The sequence below is a fragment of the Miscanthus floridulus genome, chromosome 12, assembly GCF_019320115.1.
Source record: "Miscanthus floridulus cultivar M001 chromosome 12, ASM1932011v1, whole genome shotgun sequence".
In the NCBI taxonomy this organism is placed as follows: Eukaryota; Viridiplantae; Streptophyta; class Magnoliopsida; order Poales; family Poaceae; genus Miscanthus; species Miscanthus floridulus.
The window spans coordinates 79090705-79102610 of NC_089591.1; the positions used below are offsets into that span (position 1 = coordinate 79090705).

General features: G+C 39.1%; 1 pseudogene; it reads right to left on the reverse strand.

The window, feature by feature from the left end:
- Nucleotides 1-827: 827 nt before the first annotated feature.
- On the reverse strand, nt 828-11248 carry LOC136497851 (MAP3K epsilon protein kinase 1-like; annotated as a pseudogene).
- Nucleotides 11249-11906: the final 658 nt, after the last annotated feature.

An 11906-nucleotide genomic window follows, 5' to 3' on the forward strand; every position in this document is an offset into this window, starting at 1 on the left:
ACCCTTTGAATAATACTCCCTCCATTCCAAATTATAAGATGTTTTGGCTTTTCTAGATACATTGATTTTGCTATACACTTAGATATACATATACACCATGTCTATATACATTGCTAGAAAAGCCAAAACGTCTTATAATTTGAAACGAAGAGAGTATGTAGTAGACCAACTCCAGCAGATATAGAACATGGGCCATAACTTAATTTTCAAAACTATTGACTCCAAATGTTTCATCATATAAAAAGGAAAATGACGCCCTGAAAAGCTACTTAGTGGGATTTCTTTCCTTAGTAATCATGCTTGGTTGCAAGTCTTTAACAAAAACACTGCGCACCTCACTATGTATTTGATAAACCAGAGGTCCATCACGAAGCTCGAGAATCGGTATCAGATGTTTGATTGCATCTGTGCGTTGAAGTGTCTCAAGACAATTAGGATCACCCGACAAATGATTAATGCACCTAAGAATCTGCACAAAAAGAACAAATAGTTCCATAACCAAACAAACACAAACACAAAGAAATTGAGTCACATGAACAAGTACATAGCAGAACAAACTAAATGTTTTAGACTTTTACCTTAAGGAGAATAGGAGGTTCTATCTTGCTAAACATCTGGAAAAGCCTTGTAAGAAGGCTTTGGCTGGCCATCAGAGATTTTACCACGGTGTCTGCCTGTGCAAACTCCAAAAGAAGATCTGCTACTTTCTCAAGATATTCACGTGCCACATCTGCGCTCATGGAAGAGAACATCTGAGCTAATGGGCCTGATGATGTTGTACTCCCTGGTCTTAAATTGAGCACCCCTGATCCAGATAACACACCAGATGCTGTTTGCGATGCAGCTCCAGAAGTTGATGCCCCTTCATTAGAGGCACTTGCCGAAGGTGCATATTTCATACTATGAACTCTATTTGAAGCTTTTATACTAGAGTCCAGATGGCCATTCTCCCTTCCATGTCTAGAGACCTCTGCATTAAATTCAAAAACCAATCTATTTGCACATAAATAAATACAAGCTACACATCTTTTGCAAATAGGGAGTGGATGATTCTTTCTGTACTCCAAATCGTTTCTACAGTTCACAAATGACTGCTAGAGTGTTACAATAAAGTACAACATTACTTGTCATTTACACAAAAGAAACTTAGTAAATACGCATGAGAGCTGCACATCTTCGTATGAACGAGAGGAAGCACTGGTCCGAAAACAGAACCCCTCCAACAGGAAGTGTGCAAACTCGTAGACACACTCCTTACCACTAAAAAGAGCATATGCTACACTCGAATATTGGAAAACCCAACTTGAGCGAGGTACACAAGTACTTTAAGGAGATGTGAACAGTCAGCTCTGATCCTGAACTACTGTAGATCTATAATCCAGGAGTTTCTCCTTTTTACTTGGTCTGTAACTGGATTACTAGAGCATAGGTGCTTTCACGTTAACTTGTGTATCACATTATGCAAAAGTGTGCTGGATAGTCATACCGTAACTCTCTTTAGTTTTATCCAAATACTGGAAACCAGGAACTCCTTCCTTTTAATAGGGGAGCTACCTTAATTTGGGGAAAAAGGACTTAGTGGAACCACAAGCAAACCAAATAGACAAATATATAACATAAAGAAGTCTCAATAATAAAACGTTAGAACTATAACCAAATGTGGTATATGATAGCATATAAACTTATAAAGAGTAAAGAAAGGTTCGAATAGAAATATTCTATTTTTAGGTTTCTTTGTCCATGTGTAACGAAAACCGAAAAAGTTAGCATTTGATAAAGAGTATATAAACTCAAGAGAGAAAAGTAGAACATAAAGCAAACTACTTAGGCGAAAAGCAGAATGCACAATGGAAGGATGCACCAATATGCTAAGGACTAACATCTGAAATAATGGGCACAGAATAATGTACCAGCAAAATCCATCATTAAGTCAAGTTCACCATTTGTTTTCCTCTCTGTCGATGAATGTAATAGTGGCAAAATGGTTTCATGCCTTTCCAATCCAGATATGTGGCGAACATAATCAAGTTGTCCAGATACATGTCGAGAAGGTGGTTCTTTCTCCAATAAACTCAGTAGAGGTCGGACCTGGTCATTTTGACCGCTATTATGACCATTTGAAACTAGTTCTACGTGCTTTGGTGATCTGTCTGTAGATGTCCTTCCGGCAGAAACACTAAGCCTCGGTGGCCGAATAACCAAGTCGTTCTCATTCCTCTCCAAGTTACTGCCGGTTTTATCGCTGAACCTAGGAGATGATGAGGAGTCCATTAATACATGGTGCTTATCTGCATCTGCTTGTAGAGATTGCAGAGAACCAGATGAATGATGATGATCCAGCCGTGCCTTGCAACTTTCAAGAACTGAAGGGTCTAATTGGCCAGATCTTCGTCGGGGGGTTGAGCCATTCTGTGTTACTGAAGCACCTGACCCTGAGACTGAGGCAAATCTTGTTGCTTCGTTCAGGCTGTGTAGTGTATTCACCAGCCTAGGAAGCATCCCATTTTTTGCCGCTATACGGCAGAAGTCATTTCTTGGAGTTGAATGCTGGAGCTTGAAGACCTGCCAAATGCCGTCAATTGCAAGATGAACCATATCCCTGCTAATTTAAAATATTTTCCAGTATATTAGTTAGATCCAAGCATTTAAAACAAATTAATACAGAGGAAAAATATGTAGGAATAATTAAACCAGCAGACTTGCCTGTATTTTGCATAGTCAGGCTCCATAAAGCTTACCAAAACAGGGATCCCTTGGCACGCAATGAACATTTGCAATGTCAAGGTGCTGGAGATGGAAACTGGAAATTAGTACACCAAAACATTTGTCCCTTCCACTCTTTTATTAAAAAATGTCAGAAACTATCAACTATAATGTCGGAGAAAGAAAAAGACCTGGCTTGACAAAGCTGCTGAAGAAACAAGGATGCTTGCACCCGAACATCCTTTGGGCGATTTGGCTCTGCAAAATTCATCACCACTGGAATCTGCAGATAACTTTTAAATATCAACTATCTTTCCCACAAAGTCAACAGAGCATGAAGGTTATGAATTGCTCTGGAATATTAGTCTTACAAGGCCAACAAGGCAAGCATTTTCCAGGAAGCCTGTACTATCTTTTACAATGTTGTTGATAAGCTGCAGAACTGAGAATAAAATCTGCAAAAATAAATAAATAAATAAATAAATAACAAAACAACCAACTATTCGGTGTAAAGAGCCAGGAAAAAAATGTTTGCAAAAACCACAGTGAAACATCATACACGATTTTTAGGAATTTCAAGGAGTTCCATCAGCGGGAGGAAACCATTCTGTGTCATATAAATCTGTTTTTGCTCAGGCCGGTGACTGAAGATTGATAGAAGCTTTTGGCACGCCAACAGTATTACATCTTCACTTTCCCCTGGTTTCAGTTGTGCTACTATTTTGCTGTATTCCACAGACTACAAAAATAGAGAACAAAAGGTATTTCAAGGTCAAACCCTAGCAATTAGAACTGTACGAAAGCAATGTATGGTTAGCAGGACATAGTCTAAATGAAACAAAAATGCACTGTACTGAGTAGGAATAATTAATTGTTTTGGGGCGATCTCTTTTACGACAGTAAACAGTTAAGTTTATCAGCAAATAAGCCATCCAACATACTGTCCATTTCAAATGCAAGTATCGTATATTTCAAATAGAAACTTATCATGTAATCAACCAACAGGGGCATTCTTTTGCACCAGAATTGCAAGAATCATATTACCAGAATTGAACAACTGACAGAGCCATATATAGAACATGTACATTTATAGAATTGTAAAGGTTTGCCAAGAACATTGCCAAAGCATCGTTCTTAGGTTTTAAGGCGAGGCATGGCAAACCAACCCCCCTCATATTGCCAAGGCACTTAAGGTGCTAAGGTGACACGACGCCATACACATATTAGCATTTCAAGAGAAGGAAAATAACACAAGAAAAGAGGAGAGACTGCCTTCCTAGACTATCCAGCTCGTCACCCTTTCTAGGTACTCTAGCCCATCCTCCTCTCAAAGAGATAGTCCATGCCTTGTTATACACCTAACACATTGCACCCACCACGATTAAGCGCCAGCAGCAGCTACGTAAGGGCACACTACCAGTGGTATTCTGAACAGAGCGAGGGGAGCAGCAACAAGCATCACTGACCCAAAAGCAAGCTCTTTACATGGTTCCAGCAGCCTGCATGCTGCCCCCATCCCCTCCCATATCGACAAGCACTGGAACCAGCGGTTGCCTTCCCGCTTGTTCCTTCCTTCCCTCTCACTGCTTTTGGCAAGGCGTCAGTGACGCCTTGAGCCCTGAAGGCACCTTACAGCCTAGTGGACATCATTACATATGCCAAAGTATTGACATCAATTTGCACAAACACAGACCAAAGTTGTAGAATGCATCATGGTAATAGAAGTTAGACATGGCACACCTGCAGGGGGAAAAGACTCTCTCCAGGAATATGTTCACCAAAACCCTATAAAATTGGCCAATACCATCGAAATCAGAGCTAGAATAAACAGAAATTCATCTATTTTAAATATCAAAGGTACATAGATAGAGCAACAGTAGTGTTGTGCAGTACCGACGCATCAATATTTTCTAGTTGCATGGCAAATTCAATTAGTTTTCCACCATTCATGGACTCGATATCATTTTCTTTTTGCTTCTCCACCCTGGCATTGAGCCCCTTCGCGAATTCATTGTGTACACCATTATATTGAAGTTCTTGGACAGTAGTTGATGTCGAAGGTTCAGCCCCATTATCTCCCCGTTTATCGATTGGTGGAAATAAGTCTTCCAAAGAGGCATCTTCAGGTTTGTCACTAAATCTACTAAGCTGTTTCGGCCCCTCAATAACTGAAGGTTCAACCACCTGTCAAGACAGGATACATTCAAGGGCAATTTAAAGAACTTCCAATAAAAATAAAATAAATTCAAGACCTTGATAATGAGTAAATATTGCCAACTATTCACCTAGTGAAAGTATTATAGACCAATTGACAAGTAACCAACAAGATTGATTCACGAATGAGAGGTGGGAGATGTGCGTTATGATGGTTTCATAGTTGCATGTGAACAGCTAAATTTGAAAATTATTTACCAAAGTGGCAGCCTAGTGGCTGCATCATTCGATCGATTGTAACCTAACTCAAATCGAATGGACCGTGCATAATCCCATTATGTTCCTTCACACACATAAGGCAGTTCAAGTATATTTCCTCCTACCTACATTTTATTTCAGCTTTTCCAACTTCCACTCGTACAACAAGTGGTTGTTTAAGAATTAAGAACGCATATGTAGAGTGCATATAAAAATATAAAATACAAACATGTGCGTCATAGTGACTCCTTACAGTTCTTGATTAAGGAACTAACAGAAGATTTCTTCAAGTCAAAATGCTATGCACAAAGATCTCACCTTTTGGAAGTCAATATTCTGTCTTCCAGCCTGAAAGGAGAACACATCACCATCCTCAACACTTGAACTTTCTTTATCCTCCAGCTCTACCTTACTTGGCAGACCACCTTGCAATAGTTCATGTGCCATTACTTTGCCATTCAAATCAGCACCTCCAGATGAAGATTCCACCGGTAACTTCTCATGTAAAACTAGTGTCGGATCTTTATTAAGGACCACATTATCTTTCATAGGCACCACATTGTTTGAACTACTGCCCTCAGTAAGTTTTAAATTTCCATCATGAAGCCCTTCAGATTTATTTTGCGCAGCAGAGTCCATAATTGGTTCTTTTTTCCCATTCTCCTAGAGCAGCATAAATAAAAATAAATTTTAATTGGCAAGCCTCAGAGGATAAGAATATAGTGGGTGCACTGCAGAAGATTTGGGAGGATCAATCCCTGAGCTAAACATGATGTGTAAAAAACCCTGCTAGTGTTACCTGGTCAACATTAGAAGCAATAGTTGTTTGAGTATCTCCTGGTGTGCCGCATAAACCCGAGCTATTATCACCTCTTGAACCTTCATCATCCCCGTCGATGTTCCTGATTGTACCGACAGGAGGAGAATTTAAGTCTTCTCAATGGAAAGAAGATTCAAATAATCAATGAACATCCAATCTAGTGATATATTATGAAGCAAAAGAAAAAGTCAATGATGTCTGTACTTTTCTAGACTGTATATCTGTTCATCAAACTATTCACTATCACGGGAAACTCTCATTTATACCTCAATGGAGTAGGTTGCCGAAGGGAAGCAGGCAAAGCTCGTCTTGAGTTTTGCAACCATGGATGCATCAATAATGCCTTTGCATCAGGCCTTTGCATCGCATCCTAAAGTTTTTTTTTTTTTTTAAAGTCAGACCATGTAACTAAAGAAATACAAATTGAAGTCTTCAAATAACATTACGACAGAGAACCTTTTGGAAACATTGCCGGAGAAAATCGGTAATCTCAGGCGACAGTCCTTCTGGTATTGGTGGATGCACATCCTATACAAAATAAATAGTATACTCACATAGCAGAATAAAGAGTAACTTGCAAAGATGAACATAGATCGAAACAGCTGTATGCAACCAACCTGAACAATACGGAACAGTGCAGGCATAGGTTGGAGATCATAATATGGCGGGGCACATGTCAGCAACTCAATTACAGTGCAACCCACACTCCAGATATCAGAAGCAGCGCAAACACCGGACATTTCGATGACCTAATGTAGTCATGTGTTGATAAGATGATGAATGAAACTCAAATCCTAGACTGTATTAAAAACATAATGTAGTCATGTGTTGATAAGATGATGAATGAAACTCAAATCCTAGACTGTATTAAAATGCAATTATATATTTTTTTATGGTGAAAGATGAAAGGCCATAGTAGCCATCATAGCAATTAATATCATCGGAGTAAGAAACACAAGTCAGTGATATGAATTTGCAAATTAACTCAGTCCAGTTGTCCTAGTTGAATATGTAAGTAAAACTCTTCAGCCTAGACTAGATATGTTTAGTCAATCTTGGGCTACACATCCTTTAGAAATCTATACTTTTGTGGTGCCACTGGCATGCATTTGCAAAACCATGATCACAAAATATTGAAAATACATATAGGAATTCCAGAACAATGTAACACATTGGTGTAAATAAGTTCTATTGGCCTCATGATCATCTTCCCCAAGTTCTAATCAATTTGTCCCCCACATAAGCAGACATTGCTATATTTTCTATGAAATGGGTGTTCAACCTGATGAATTAATGTTAAATTAATGGTTGCATTAGTCTTTGTTGATTCTACAGCTTTTACATCCACAGAACAATGGAACCAGGCAACCTTCAACTCATTTAATAGTAAGACACACAAAATTAAGATAATAAACTACTCCAGTATGCTAAGTGGCATAGAGGACAATAATTCAGTAGAAACATCGTATCAACAAATGGTTAATCAATAGCCAACCTCAGGCGCCATCCAGTATGGAGTGCCGACCACAGAATGAGTGTTGATGTCAGCTTCAGTCAATTTAGTGGCAACTCCAAAATCAGCAAGTTTGACAAGGCCCTAAACAAGCAGGGTACACAAATGAAGATATATAGAGAAAATGTGTTACTGCTATGTTTCTATTGCAAGTTTAGAATTAAGGGGGGATACACACTTCATATTAACAATTCATGCTCACAAAATCTCTGCTAGCCCACTATTTGTCTATGATTTTATCTCTAGGATGCCCCTTTGTTTCTTTTTTTTCGCTGCATCAGTCATGTCACTACATGTTTTCATGGTTTTATGCTTCCAATTATGGTATTAGAAGGTTGCTTCCAAGTTCCAAGATAAGTGTCCTTGCACCTTTTTTTTTACAACATTCAGATCTAGGTGTTCCAAGATTTTTTTTTTACCAAATTCAATTATTGAAACAAAGAAAAAAAGGGCAAATAATATACAGCCATTAACCTCTTTGGTAGTCAGTATATTTGCGCCCTTGATATCTCTATGAATGACACCTTGTTCATGCAGATAAACAAGACCTTCCAACACCTGGTCACATAAAAACTAAAATCAGATGAAATAAGGAGAAAAGAGAAAAGAACTAGTATTGCAGTAACCACCACAAGCACCTGGGCAATGTATACAGCCACCAAAGATTCAGGAAAAGGTCCAAATTTGTTTGGCTTGATAATATTGGCAAGTGAGCCATTCTCCACATACCTGCAGTTATCCCTATGGTATTAGAACTTCCATGTCGAAATTCACTAGATGTATATTGTATACCCCTACCTCGTATCAACTATGAAGACATTTTCAATGCTTACTCTAAAATAATATGGAGGTGGCTCTTTGTCTTCAGTGATCCCAGATACTTGACAATATTTTTGTGATTAAGATTCTGCACAAAAAAAAAAAGATTTGGAGTCCCGCATAAGTGCATAAAACAATCAAGGTCCTGCTTTCAATTTCAGAAACAATAGAAGCTACTAAAACCAACTGCAAGAATAAATAGTTTTAGCTTTCCCACCACACTAATTACTATTTCCAGATTCTATTACCTCTTACATTATACATGTTTAGGGAGAGACTAGGTATGATGATCAAAGAATGAAATATAAGCACCTCAAAGTGTATAACAGTATATATATTAGACCGAAGCAAGAATTTGGTGTGATCTTTATGAATTTTAATAAGCTACAGCAACTCCTACCTACACACCAGTAGAGCATGCAAAAGATCTAAAAATTCTGATTACAAGGAATATAACAGAAATCAATTTGTGCAAGTTAACAGGAAAAATAATAGAGATGTGATTATAGCTGTATAACATAAAAACAACAAAACTTACTTTCAAAAGGTCGATCTCTTGCTGCATAAACCATACCAGCAAACCATGAAGAGCATTGTGCAGAATCGTTAAACATGCACAAAGACAATTAATTAGAACCCTAGGCTGCAGGAATACAAGAGCAATTGCAGAAAACAGTAATATTCACCAAAAAGAGGGGGAAATGTTTCAACAAGAGCTATATAAGAAAGTGATAGGGATGGTTATATAAGAATGCAAAAAATGTATTACTTCCTTAAACCCAGTGTTCTAAAATACATCCTATGGTCCTTGATAACATATGTGGCCAAGTAAGTCCAACAGTATGTCCATATGGTAAATAAACAAACAACTAAAGTTGTTATTTCACAAGCTCAGGACAGATGCATCAGATATGCTCCAAAGGACAACATTTAACAAGCCATACACATAGATTTCAAGATCAACTTCAAGCGTTAGGTGATACATGAAACCAATATCAAAATGATGAAAGAGAACTAACTTAGCAAGCAATTCACAAAATTAACACCAACACATAAAGTTCTATTTTAGATATTAACAATTTACACGATACCTATACAACTATAGATTAGATTTAGATGAACCACGTGTCAGCCTACACATTGCTTTTATTTGCTGTCAATCCACTTATATGTAGTTATGTAGCCAAAAGACAAACCCATCAATTGCAGGAAAGTTGGAGAGGTTCAAAATGTCATATAGGTAGTAAATTTGGAAATAATACAATTCTGCGATAATCAAGCCAATTGTATCAAGAAAATGCATTATGGACCTAGAGTAGCGCTCCTTTATGTCATGAGTCATGTTTTTATGAGATCCCAATAGAATATCAGACTACAAATGTTTTGTGGAACTATGGGTGCGTTTGGTAAATGTCATATAGGTAGTAAATTTGGAAATAATACAATTCTGCGATAATCAAGCCAATTGTATCAAGAAAATGCATTATGGACCTAGAGTAGCGCTCCTTTATGTCATGAGTCATGTTTTTATGAGATCCCAATAGAATATCAGACTACAAATGTTTTGTGGAACTATGGGTGCGTTTGGTAGGGATCCATATTCTCGTAGAAACGTTTCAGATCCAGATTCTCTCCGGAAACGTTTCGGGTGAAGAATCAGAATCACAAAACTGTTTGGATGGTAGCCTAGATTTGGATTCCTAAAAGAGTATTTTATAATTAAAAAAATCATATAAATGAACTATGCTTCAAAAAAATTCTAAACTTTTTGTGGGTGAAGAAAAACTTCAATACAACCCATTTTAATTTGTTGCACTAGAAAAGAATTATAATTAAAAAATTACAATCATTAGTACACAGTAGCAATAGTAGAATCCATGTGAAACCAGCCTTCGGGCGTTTCAGGTTCCAAAGAAGCAAACATGAAACGTTTCTGCGTTTGGCACGGATTCTACAGTTTTTTGCTAGAATCAGAACCGATTCAGTCTTCCAAACGGACCCATATGTATCATATCTTCCACACATAAAACAATTAACAGGTCAAAAGTTCCATATGATCGCAATCAGCAAACGTATAACCAACTCGCTACATGACCAATTAACATGCCAAAACACAAGTAACGTGTGTCCTTGACTTCTGCTGTAATTCCAAGTTTGAACCTACCAAACAGGGAGCTTGCTTACGACTCACATGAGTAAGCTAGCAGAACCTAGCCCTTGGATGTAATCTCACAGCAAAAAGTACACTACAAAAGGGCGAGCTGCATAGCTCAAACTACATATTATAGCTGCACTGCAGCCGTTGTGTGTTAGCTCCACAGCTCCCCCGAAACCACATTTCACGCAATTCGTCAGTTCCTGTGCATGATAATAAGATAAGTTTAAAAAAAAAAACTCACCATTATAATGTTGAGATCCTCCTGCGGAATGTTCTCCAGCGAGACCTGTTTGATGGCCACGAAATCGCCATTCTCCAGGTCAAGCGCCTTGTATACGCGGCCGTACGCCCCCTTCCCTATCTCATCTCCAAGCATCTGCACACGCGCCCGCGCAGGCGCAGTGAGTGAGAGTAGGATAACCCCAAAATTCGCAGCAACAGAACACGAATTCCGCCCGGATCTGAGGCGGGAGGCGCGAGAATCCTCACGTATTTGTTGTCGAGCGTCTTGGATTTGTGGAACTGCGCATTGTGCTGCCTCGAAGCCATATCGTCGCCTCCTCCGTGACAGGGCCCCGGGCGCCGCCGGGCGCGACAGGGGCGGGCGGATCAGCAGTCACCGGCGGCGGTGCAGAGTCTCTCGCGAGCTCGTGGCGAGGGCCATTCAGCCTTGCTCTAGGTTTTGGGTGGGGAAGGGAATTGGCGGACGGGGGGAAGCAGGAAGACGAAGGCCGGAGGAGAGAAACGGAAGAGGGAGACACACTCGAGAGGGGGCTTTTCCGTAATTCTTACTATTTTTCGTCCTCGTTTCGATATTTTTCTGGGCGTGGGAAACTAACGGAATGGATTCGCTTTTATACCGGGGGTGGGGCCTTTGAAATTGGCGGAGGCCAACGAGGATGTTGCAGGGACAAGCGGGGTGAAGGACTGTCAATTAGCTGTCATCGACTAGCATATGAGGTCTGGGGCCTCATCCATCCGGTGTCCGTTTCAATCTCTTTTAAGTTTTTTTTTATTGCACCTTCTAAATTTTAGTCGCTGTCTTATCGAATGTTTGACACATGTATGGAGTATTAAATATAGACTAATTATGAAACTAATTATATAGTTTGCAACTAATTTACGAGACGAATCTTTTAAGCCTAATTAGTTCATGATTTGACAATGTTTTGCTACAGTAAATATGTGATAATGACGGATTAATTAGGCTTAGAAAATTCGTCTCGTGGAGTACTGACGGATTATGTAATTTGTTTTTTTATTAGTATCTGAATACCCCATACAATATCCTCCCGACATATCTCCTAAATTTTAGTCACTGGATCCAAACACCGCCTAACACATTGAACTAAAATGTGCCATGGTTTCGTCACACACTTGTGTCATGTATATCTTCAAGCCCTTTTGCTGTTTTGCATAGGGACGGAAGAACACCGGCACGACACAACCATTTCTCACTTGCCTGCTTGTGGGATCTCCTT